Raw genomic sequence first — 10288 nt, forward strand, 5'->3', positions numbered from 1 at the left:
TCAGACATGAAAACTGCCCTTGGCAACACCCTGGCTTGGCATCTGCTTTGACATCTATAAGCCAGCCCTCAAATTTTCTTTAGATCGCAGAGTCACAGAATGGATTGGGTTGGAAGGGACCTTGGAAGGTCATCTAGTCCAACCCTCCTGCAATCAGCAGGGACATCTGCAACTATAACAGGATGATCAGGGCCACATCCAACCTGACCTGGATTTTTTCCAGGGATAGGGCTTCTACCACCTCCCTGGGCAACCTGGGCCAGTGTTTCACCACCCTCCACGTAATGAATTTCTTCCACATATGCACTCAATCTCCCCTCTTTCAGTTGTCCTGTCACAACAGACCTTGCTGAAAAGTCTGGCCCTGTTTTTCTTATAGGCCTCCTTTAAGTATTAGAAGGCTGCATTGAGGTCTCCCCACAGCCCTGTCTTCCTCTGGCTGAACAACTCCAACTCTCTCAGCTTGTCCTCATAGAGAGGTGTTCCAACCCACTGATCATTTCTGTGACCCTTTTCTGGACCTGCTCCAACAGGTCTATGTCTTTCCTGTGCTGACAACTCCAGAGCTGGACACATCACAGCAGGTAGAGTCTTGCCAGAGTTGGGGGGGGGGGGGGGTCAGAATCACCTCCCTTGACATAGTGGTGGCACCGTTTTTGATGCGGTGCAGGCTACGCTTGGCCTTCTGGCCTGCAAGTGCAAATGCCACTTCGTGTCCAGCTTTTCATCTGCCAGTACCACCAAGTCCTTCCTCAAGTCCTCCCCTGCAGAGCTGCTCTCAATCACACCACCCCCCAAATCTTTTCTAAAAGAGCAGGGTCAGTGTCATGAGTTGTATGCCCACAGACCTACAGAGGTATTGCTGCCTTCTCACCAGCTTTCTCATGCTTATCTGTAGCTCCAAGCTCCCTTTCCTTCCAGTTTCTGCTGCCTTGCTCCTTGATCTTGCTATTGGGAAGAGATTTAACAAGACCAAGTGCAGGGTTCTGCACTTTGGCCACAACAACCCCAAGCAGTGCCACAGGCTGGGGACTGAGTGGCTGGAGAGCAGCCAGGAGGAAAGGGACCTGGGGTACTGATAGATAGTAGGCTGAAGATGAGCCAGCAGTGTGCCCAGGTGGCCAAGAAAGCCAATGGCATCCTGGCCTGGATCAGGAACAGTGTGGCCAGTAGGACAAGGGAGGTTATTCTTCCCCTGTACTCAGCACTGGTCAGGCCACACCTTGAGTGCTGTGTCCAGTTCTGGGCCCCTCAATTCAAGAGAGATGTTGAGGTGCTGGAACATGTCCAGAGAAGGGCAACAAAGCTGGTGAAAGGCCTGGAGCACAAATCCTATGAGGAGAGGCTGAGGGAGCTGGGAGTGTTTAGCCTGGAGAAGAGGAGGCTCAGGGGTGACCTCATTGCTGTCTACAACTACCTGAAGGGAGGCTGTAGCCAGGTGGGGGTTGGTGTCTTCTCCCAGGCAACCAGCAACAGAACAAGGGGACACAGTCTCAAGTTGTGCTGGGGGAAGTATAGGCTGGATGTTAGGAGGAAGTTCTTCACAGAGAGAGTGATTTGCCTTTGGAGTAGGCTGCCTGGGGCGTGGTGGAGTCACCGTCCCTGGACGTGTTGAAGAAAAGCCTGGATGAGGCACTTAGTGCCATGGTCTAGTTGACTGGCTAGGGCTGGGTGCTAGGTTGGACTGGATGATCTTGGAGGTCTCTTCCAACCTGGTTGATTCTATGATCCTCCATCCCATATGTGCTGCACCACAGGACTGAAGGCTGGTCTTAAGGCAGATTTCTGGGCTGGGTCTATCTTTCCCCACCCAGCTGCTGGCCCATGTGACTCCAGTGGAAGCAAGCATGTGGTTTCTGCTCATGGGCTACAAAGCGTGAAATCAAAGTACGTTCACTTGATAGCTGGCATGCATACGGGTGAGGTTACAATGATGGCTAGAATGAAGTGTCCTCACAAGAAGTTGCAGAAGACTTTGTAATACTTGTGAGCTCTGATAACGACACATTTTCTGGCCCCAATAGCAATGCTGTTGGTGAAATAACATAAACATACTGCTAATGGAATAAAGCAAGCCCTGTGTATACAGATGTTTATACACACTCCTATTTATAGATACACACACACATATATAGGATGGGATAGATAAATATCTGTAGCTCACAAATGAGAGGTTTTAGGGAACTGCAGGACACGAGAGAGGATTTTGTTTAGAGTACAGCTTCTCCTTTCCAAGATGAGATCTCTAACATCTGTCAACTATCATCTTCCAGGCAAGCCAAAGGGGTCCCAAGAGCTCAACAGACACCACACAGCAAGGTGACACTTGATTTTGGGTGGATGAGGAGTGCTCACTGTGTTTATCCCCTATAGTTTCTGCCTGCTGGGGCTGCAAAGGTCTGGCAGAGTGATGCTCCTCTGCCATGTTGATTTAAAGAATCAGGGATAACTCTGACAGTCAAAACTGTCCCAAGGAAAGTTTAACCACCAGTGCTGGATCTCTCTCCCTCCAGCCTCTCCATTCCATGGCTGTATCTGAATATGGATAGAGATGCCTCACTCCTTTAATCAATTTTAAAAATCCTCTTATAGAGGGAATCTGGGTTCATCAAGCTTAATAAATCTTGTGTGTTTAGAAAAGCAGAGGGGGGCAGAAAAAGGGAGACAATTATACTTACACACTACTACTATATAGACACTAATAAAATCCCAGAAGTGGGGAGGATGGAAAAGCTGTATTACAGCAGAAGGAGCTCTGTTAGCACAAGACATGTGTGAACACACATTGCCAGGAGCAGGAGGAGACTCAGTGGTGCAGCTCCCAGAGGTTAGTGTATGCCAGGGCAGCATCACTCCAGGAGCAAACAGGAAAAAAAAAACAACCAACAATTGCTTTAATGGTAGAACTGAATCAAACGGGTCTCTGAAAGGGCTCTTAAAGGGAGGACATTGCCCATGGATTCACCTCAAGCACTGGCTCAGGTGCAAAGAAACCTTGAAGCCAACTGCCACACTGGAGCAGTTACCTCTTGGCCCTTTCATTCACTGCTTGCAAGGCTGCATTTGAAAAGCAGGAAAGCTCAGCAGTGACCAAGCAGCTGATGTGGGGGTTATTGCTTCTCACCCATCTGCACCCGGCAGAGCTTTTCAATGTTTGCAGGAGCTTAATGCTGGAAGAGTTCAGGTGGCCCCTTGTGAACTGACTGCTCAGAGCTGGTGGATGCAGGTCTAAGGCAGTTTGGCATGAGTGGTTGTAGCCAGTAGCTCAACCAACCCCAGTTAAGGCTTTCCCCCTGAAAACAGTACCATGAACACATCCCTCACTAGACACGTGCATATAGGTATGGGTGATCCACGCAGGAGCAGCAACAGTCTGAATATATCAACATCTGGTAGCTCCTGGTTCTTCATGACAGCAGAAGTGGATGACCATCAGGCAGATGGAGAGGGCCACCAGCAAAAGCAGAGATTACATTACCAAAGGTGAGTACATCTTGGAGCTGGTGAAGGGGAGAGCTATCGCAGCTTGACTTAAAGTCCAACCACTCCTTTGGGAGATTAAATCCTTCTGGCAGCAGGAAAAGATTGATATCAAACATCTTCCCCTGCTCTGGGATATTCCTTTCGGAAGGTGATGCCAAACCACAAGGAAGCACATCCTTCCTTCACGTCAAGCTATGTGGGACAGCCTCCAGCGTGGCTGCTCAGAAATCCCTCCTGGGGCTGAGCAGCAATCCTGACCATGAATCATACACGCTTAGCCAATCCCTATCGTAAATGTCTGGCAGCTTACCTTACACTGGGCTTCTGCAGAATGAGAACTGTGTGTCATTTTCCTAGGAATAAAATTAAACAAGGCCTCCTCCTTCCTTCAGCTATTCCTTGGAGGGGACTTTGAGCTTTCTCTTTTCTGTTCCAAACTGTCTAGAGGCATATGACAGGACAAAAATGTGGGGATAAAAACCCCAAACCACTATATCTAATCATGATACTCCTTCTTTGCGGTTGGCTCTTGATCCTAGCCCAAGACTCATCTTCCTTTTAGCCCAGAAGAATCATCTCAATGGGGTGGTCTGTTAAGAGTACAGACCAGAAGGCGAGCTGAGCAGACATGGTAGCTGCTGTCAGCACAGTTCAGTCTTAGATGATTGTTCTCCAGTGTCCTTGGATAGCTCTTCACAAAAGCTCAGAGAAGACAGATGAATTATCCCACAATACTTTGGGATTTTCCAGGAGTCCTTGGCATCAAATATCTGCACCCTGTACAGGGAGGATGCTAAAGTCTGAGGTTTAATTTGCAGTAAATTTGCTCTCATAAGCTGGCCAGCCCAGTGCAAAGGATCTGAGGCGCAGCTCGTTGTTGTGAGCTGCACTTGGGGGCTCTGCAAAGCACCCCCAGAGAGCAAACTTGCTGTGAAAGCCAGCTAGAAAGCTTCTGCAGGGGAAGTTTTTCCGACTTAAAAAGCATAAAGTCCAAATTCTTCCCTGGACAATATCCCTTTTGTTTAAGAGGGAAAGCAGTCCTGAAAAAGCAAAGTTTTTCTGTTGGAAAACTTGAACAGCTAAGCCCTGGGAGGCTGTTGAACTCAGTTTCCACAGCCATCAGGAGGAAGGTGAAGCTGAAATAGTCCATCCAGGAAAGGCCCTCAGGAACACAAAACCTATTTGTTTCTCGATGATTTTCCTCTTTCTTCCACATGGGAAGCAGTTGTTTTTCCACTTGGCTTCACCTGCCACTACTTTACACACCCACCCATAAAATCCTTTTTCTGCCAACACATTAGCTGCACCCATCCAGCCTGATCTATATCATGCAAAGATCCTCTTCCTCAGGGTCCAGTAACACAGTGGAGATGAAAATCCCAGCAAGGCAACATTCCCCCATTTAATTAGCACAGGTTTCCTTATGCAAACCCTCTGACTACGCTGCAGCAACAGTGGACAGGGGGAAAGACCCCAGATGATGCAATTAGCTCCCCTGTCCTTGAGAAGAGGCCTTGAGAGTGTCAGCAGCTGCAGAGCATTGCAATGCTCAGCCACTGAAGACGTGCCCATATTTCTGAGAACTGGATGCAAAATCTGGGGATATTTTTCCATGAGATGAAGTAAACAGCACTGCCCAAATACATGGTAGTCAAAGTAAATTAATTAAATATCTTTCCAGATCATCTCAAGGCAGATCTGGAGATAGTCCCTTCCCAGTTAAAGCAGAGAATGTGGAGGAGGAAGCCAGCTTTTGGATGAAACTGAGCATGACATAGGATGATGTTGACATGATCTTGCCTGCACATTGCAAGCATCCCAAGGCTAACCATCTCAAACAACATTCCAATGCCTCTGGGGCTGACTCTTGTTCCTCTAATTCCCAAAAATCACAAACAGAAGAGCAGGCACCATGGAAGACAGAGAACAAAACAAGGGAGAGGACCACAAACCCACCAGAATTCAGGCCACCAAAGCTTTTGCACAGCACAGAGTAGGACGCAGCCTAAGCATCATTTGCTCAGTGACACACACTGTAAATTTAGGGCAGCAGAAGGACACACATTGCAGGTCCTGCACTAGGTCCACTCCCTTTTGGAGGCAGCAGGACTTTTGTCAACAACACAAACAGCAGCAGGCTCCAGAGATGGGCTTCTCATCCACACACTTAGAGCTGCTTTAGCTCACAAACCCCATAGAATTAAAAGAGAAGAAAAATAATAGTGTGGTTTTGTTGAATCCCACTTTGCCAGCTGACCGAGCTAATTTCAGGGTCCAACAAGTGCTGAACCCAGGGCTAGACAAACAGAGGGAGTGCAGGATTAGAATGGAGATAACAAAAAGGGGATACCTCCACTTTTGAAGCCACTGTATTGTTAGATTGCCTCCAGCTGCCTTTCCAAACCCAAACCATGGGAGCCAGGGTGGCAAGGAACAGCCAGCTGCCACCAAACCACCAGACAGCAAATGCAAGGATTAAGAAGGAAAACAAAGAGAGTAAAATACAACCTGCCTAAGAATCAGCTTCTGAGCTGGACAGCCTAAGAGTTAGATAAAGACAGCTAGAAGAGATAGCCCATGCAGAGGCATTCACAGAAAAAGGAGGCTGTCTGGAACCATTTAATGTGGCCTCAAGACCCAAATTCCAGCTTAAAACTCTGCCTGCGGGAGGAAGAAAGCAGCCAGAGAAAAACAGAGATGGAAGTTTGACCTCCAGAAACAGAAGATAGGAAACCCTATAACGCCCCCCTTGAAACATCCCCAGGCACCTACTCACATGTTACAGAGCTGATGTCTGATGACTGTAATAGTAGTGGTTTTGCATAGGCTCCTGGACCAAGCAGGGATTGTGGAATCCAACAGCTGCTCCTCTTCCAGGTTCTGGCACCACAGGTTTGACACCTTAAGCATAAAATAAGTCCTTCTAAGTAGGGGTAGGCAAGACAGTCTCTTGTAGTGTTTCTTCCCATGAACAAAAATTGCTAAGTTGTATTCAAAGCATTTTCTGTGGCACTTGGAGTGAGTGAAAGGAGAGGAAAAAAATAAATGGTGAACTAACTTACAAAATAAAGTAGAAAAAGCAGAAGAAAAATATTCTCAGAACAAATGGAGCAAGTTGTGTCTCCTCCTTGGCCCCTTCTGCTTTCACCAGGTGCACCCACTTATCTCACACAGGGGCTGGTGAAGGACAGGCTCAGTATCTGCCTTTTCTGATGACTTTGAGATTTATCCTCCTATTGTCTTCTCCAGCATGAGAAAATTTTAGTCTGCAACTGCCTGCCTTCCACCCCATAACCTCTACCAACCTCCACCATGTTCCTCCTCAGATGCAGAAGCACCACTGAATACTCAAGATCCAGGTGCACCAAAGCTTTGTTTATTGGTTCTCACCACTCTCTTCTGTAAATCTAAATGGCTTAAAGCACTGTTCCCAACACCTGGGCCCCACTGCATTTGCTATTATGAGTGTTTCTTGGATCAAGACCTCCTGACCTAGATGTTGGATACCACCAGGACCCAAGCCAGAATGGCACCCCTCCTTGTGGGTTTTAGGACTGTACAAGTTCCTCTCATTTCAAAGAGATCCCTGGTTCCTAACACCACAATATCACTGCTCTCTATGCCCAGCTCAGACTTACCTTGCATACCTACATAAAGCCTTCCTACGTGCACATGAGCAGACACACTACAGGCTGGGCAGTAACTTGGATGACTCCCACTGTGTCATGGGTTCTGCCTGCTTCCTGAGCTGTGGACCTTTGCCTTCCATTGCTAATTAGTGTAGCTTCCTCTCTAATAAAGATTGCTGCTATCTTTCCCTACTCTATCGTTACTAACCTAAGCAGGAGAAAATAAGATGCAGCCTAGCTGAGGCAGCACAGACAGTGATGGGAAGAGCTTCAAGAAGCAAACTCAGCTGATGTCCTCAATAGCTCCATATCAGTGTGAACAGCTATATAATTCTCCTTCTCCTCACCTGCTGTCCTCATTCCCAGAATTGCTGCTGGCTTAGCTCCTTCCCTGTTATCTTCTCCTGAGACAGATCTGCTCCATCATTATGACAAAGTCCCACCCTTCTCAGCCCCATCACTGCTCTCAAGGGGGCAACCTCATGGTAAGCATTCCAGCACTGTTCCAGCTCACCTTTCTTGCTCCATGAGGCTAGAGTGGAGGCCAGGCAAAAGTGCAGACAAAGTCTCTTGCCTTGGGGCAGCTCTAGCAGCCACATGTGTTTTGGGTTAAGACTGGGGTATGTTTCCAGTAAGTAATGCCACTCTGTCTCCTGAGTAATGCTGCAATTTGAGATTAATTGCAACAAGAAGTCACCTATTTTGTAAGGCCATTAGCAAGATTCAGAGCCTAATTAAATTGCAAGCTCAGAGGCAGAGTATGACTAACTCCCAGCCTTTCCTCAGAAGTCTTGGAAGTGCCATGCAAGCAAGAATACCATCACTGCCCTTTCAGCAACTGAGAAACCGAGGCATGGAAGATGATGTGACTGTTCCTGCACATCCAGCTGGCCCTCGGCAGAGAAAGTCTCTTCCCAGAGTTATGGTGCAGTCTGAGACATGAGGTGACTGCCTGCAGCTACCTGTAATGAACAGCCCACAAGGGAGACTACCTCACATCAAACTGAGGATTCCTCTTAGCCAGATGGGAGGTGGGGGAGGGAGGATTGCTCAGCTTTTGCAATCTCTAAAAGGCTCAGAGAGGCTCAAAACTTCTGTTCCAGACTTAAGGGAAAAGAGAGATACTTCAGTTAAGATTAGGAGGAAAAGAAAGAAGCACTTGAGTTCTTCATCAACATTTGACACAGGGGACGTATCACCTGCTCCCACCAGGCAAGTCCCTGCTGGCAGCTGGGGAACTGTGTGTTCAGCTAGCACCAGGACATATTTTCAGAAGGTGAAACAGCCCCCACTGGACCCATCTTTAAGAGGCAGATGCTGAGCTTTGCAAGCATGGTCTATCATCTGGATGAGGCTTGAAGATGTCACTTCTGCCCAAATGGCAACCACCTCATGCCTCCTTACCCTGGAAATGATCTCTCTGCTGTATCCTTAGAGATTCAGGATCTTAGAGATGGAGATATCCTTAGAGACAGAGGTTTAATTCCCTGGGAGATGATACCTCTTGCCTGGCTCTGGTTGGTACGCTTCAGTTTGCACCACAGCACACTTGCTACCCACTCTGGAGGATCCTGAGGTCCCTTTGAACACATCACTCCCAGATCTCCAGGGTGGAGTTGAGAACAGGGAGTTAGTAGATGGGATTTTCCTGGGGGTCCCTGCAAAGTGAGAACTGAGCAGCAGCAGGCACAGCTGCAGTCTGACCTCCCAGCATCACCCTCTGCAGCGAAGTTTAACACAGGCAATTCACATTTCATCTAGGAGAAAAGTGAAAAGCTTAACAAGAAAGCTTCTTGTCCCCCACTTGGTGGAGAAATACATGGCCCTGGAATTCCTGTTTATAAAAATGCAATCATTGCAAGCATAAATTAGGTAGAATCAGTCAAGAGTAGGAAATTGCTGTCAAGATTTTTTTATATATAATTAAAAAAAAAAGGCAACTTAAACCCACTCTAGCTGCTGAGCTTTCATAAAAGCTCTCCAAGACTGCATTTCTATGCTGCATGTCACCATGGAAGACACCTGAGATGTAGTGAAATCCCCAAAGTTAATTGGAATTATGCCACAAAACAGATGTGTTCTTTGGTGCACAAAGAACCTTTTCCTTCCATTTCAAAATGACTGCTGCCACATCCCATCAGCTCTTATTATCCCACTGCATCATTGGACGTGACATAACGAGTCATGACACCCTTGTATTTCATCAGGAGAGATGGTAGCCACTCCACTCAAGTTGGGAAGGGCATTTGTAACACCGTTCTGGTTTAGGAGAAGGTTTGATGCAAAACTGGAGCAGCTGTCTTGAGGGCATTTGAGAGATTCTGCTTTCTGCACCAATTAAGACCTCACAATCAGGCAGCTTGCAGGAATGAAGGTGGAATCAATCGGTGAATCATATGGAATTTCACCCTCTGGGCTCAACTCCCGACTGGTGGGAAAAGACAGATTTAATCAGAAGCTTTGAAAGCAGGAAGAAATCATTAGAAACACCCAGCCTGGCCTCCTGCCTTAGAGAGGGCTGTGCTTGTCACCCAGAAATTCCTTATTCAAGTCCAATAATCCAGAGCTAAGGAGGAATCTGCCACTGCATGATCGATATAAGCCTGAGAGGAAGAAATCATTAGAAACACCCAGCCTGGCCTCCTGCCTTAGAGAGGGCTGTGCTTGTCACCCAGAAATTCCTTATTCAAGTCCAATAATCCAGAGCTAAGGAGGAATCTGCCACTGCATGATCGATATAAGCCTGAGACCAAGCTGAGAAAAAATGCACAAGATCCTTTGGACATCTCCCGTGGTTAAAAACCCTTTCATCTTTAGAAAGCATTTAACCTGATACTCAGCTTCTGCCTTCAGTTTGCAGTCACTGTACATGGCTAGTCAACACCTTTTTAGCAGGACCCATTGTGACAGGTCAAGGGGTGATGGTTTTAAACTAAAAGAGGGCAGATTTAGACTACACACAAGTAAGAAATCTGTTACAATCAGGGTGGTAAAACACTGGCAAAATTTTCCCAGAAGGGTGGTAGATGCCCCATCTCTGCTTACTGCAAAGGAATTAGAGTGGGTGACCTCTAAAGGTCCCTTCCAACCCAAACCATTCTATGATTCTCCTGCTTGGTTGAGAACACCTCTACAGCCAAGTTTCAGTGGCATGCAAGTGGCTGCTCCAGGTGGCA

General features: G+C 47.3%; 1 long non-coding RNA gene across 5 annotated transcripts in view; it reads right to left on the minus strand.

Moving 5' to 3' along the window:
• The window catches only part of LOC135184036 (uncharacterized), a 52425-nt gene extending 45058 nt beyond the window's left edge, over positions 1-7367 (minus strand). For 3 of the 5 annotated variants that reach the window (XR_010305834.1, XR_010305830.1, XR_010305832.1), the window contains exons 1-2: positions 7122-7367; positions 6260-6384 (exon numbers count right to left, since the gene is read on the minus strand). This is a non-coding gene — a long non-coding RNA (uncharacterized LOC135184036). The other 2 variants (XR_010305833.1, XR_010305831.1) reach the window with 2 other exon arrangements.
• Between the last annotated feature and the right edge of the window lie 2921 nt (positions 7368-10288).

Source organism: Pogoniulus pusillus, chromosome 2 (genome assembly GCF_015220805.1).
Source record: "Pogoniulus pusillus isolate bPogPus1 chromosome 2, bPogPus1.pri, whole genome shotgun sequence".
Lineage (NCBI taxonomy): Eukaryota > Metazoa > Chordata > Aves > Piciformes > Lybiidae > Pogoniulus > Pogoniulus pusillus.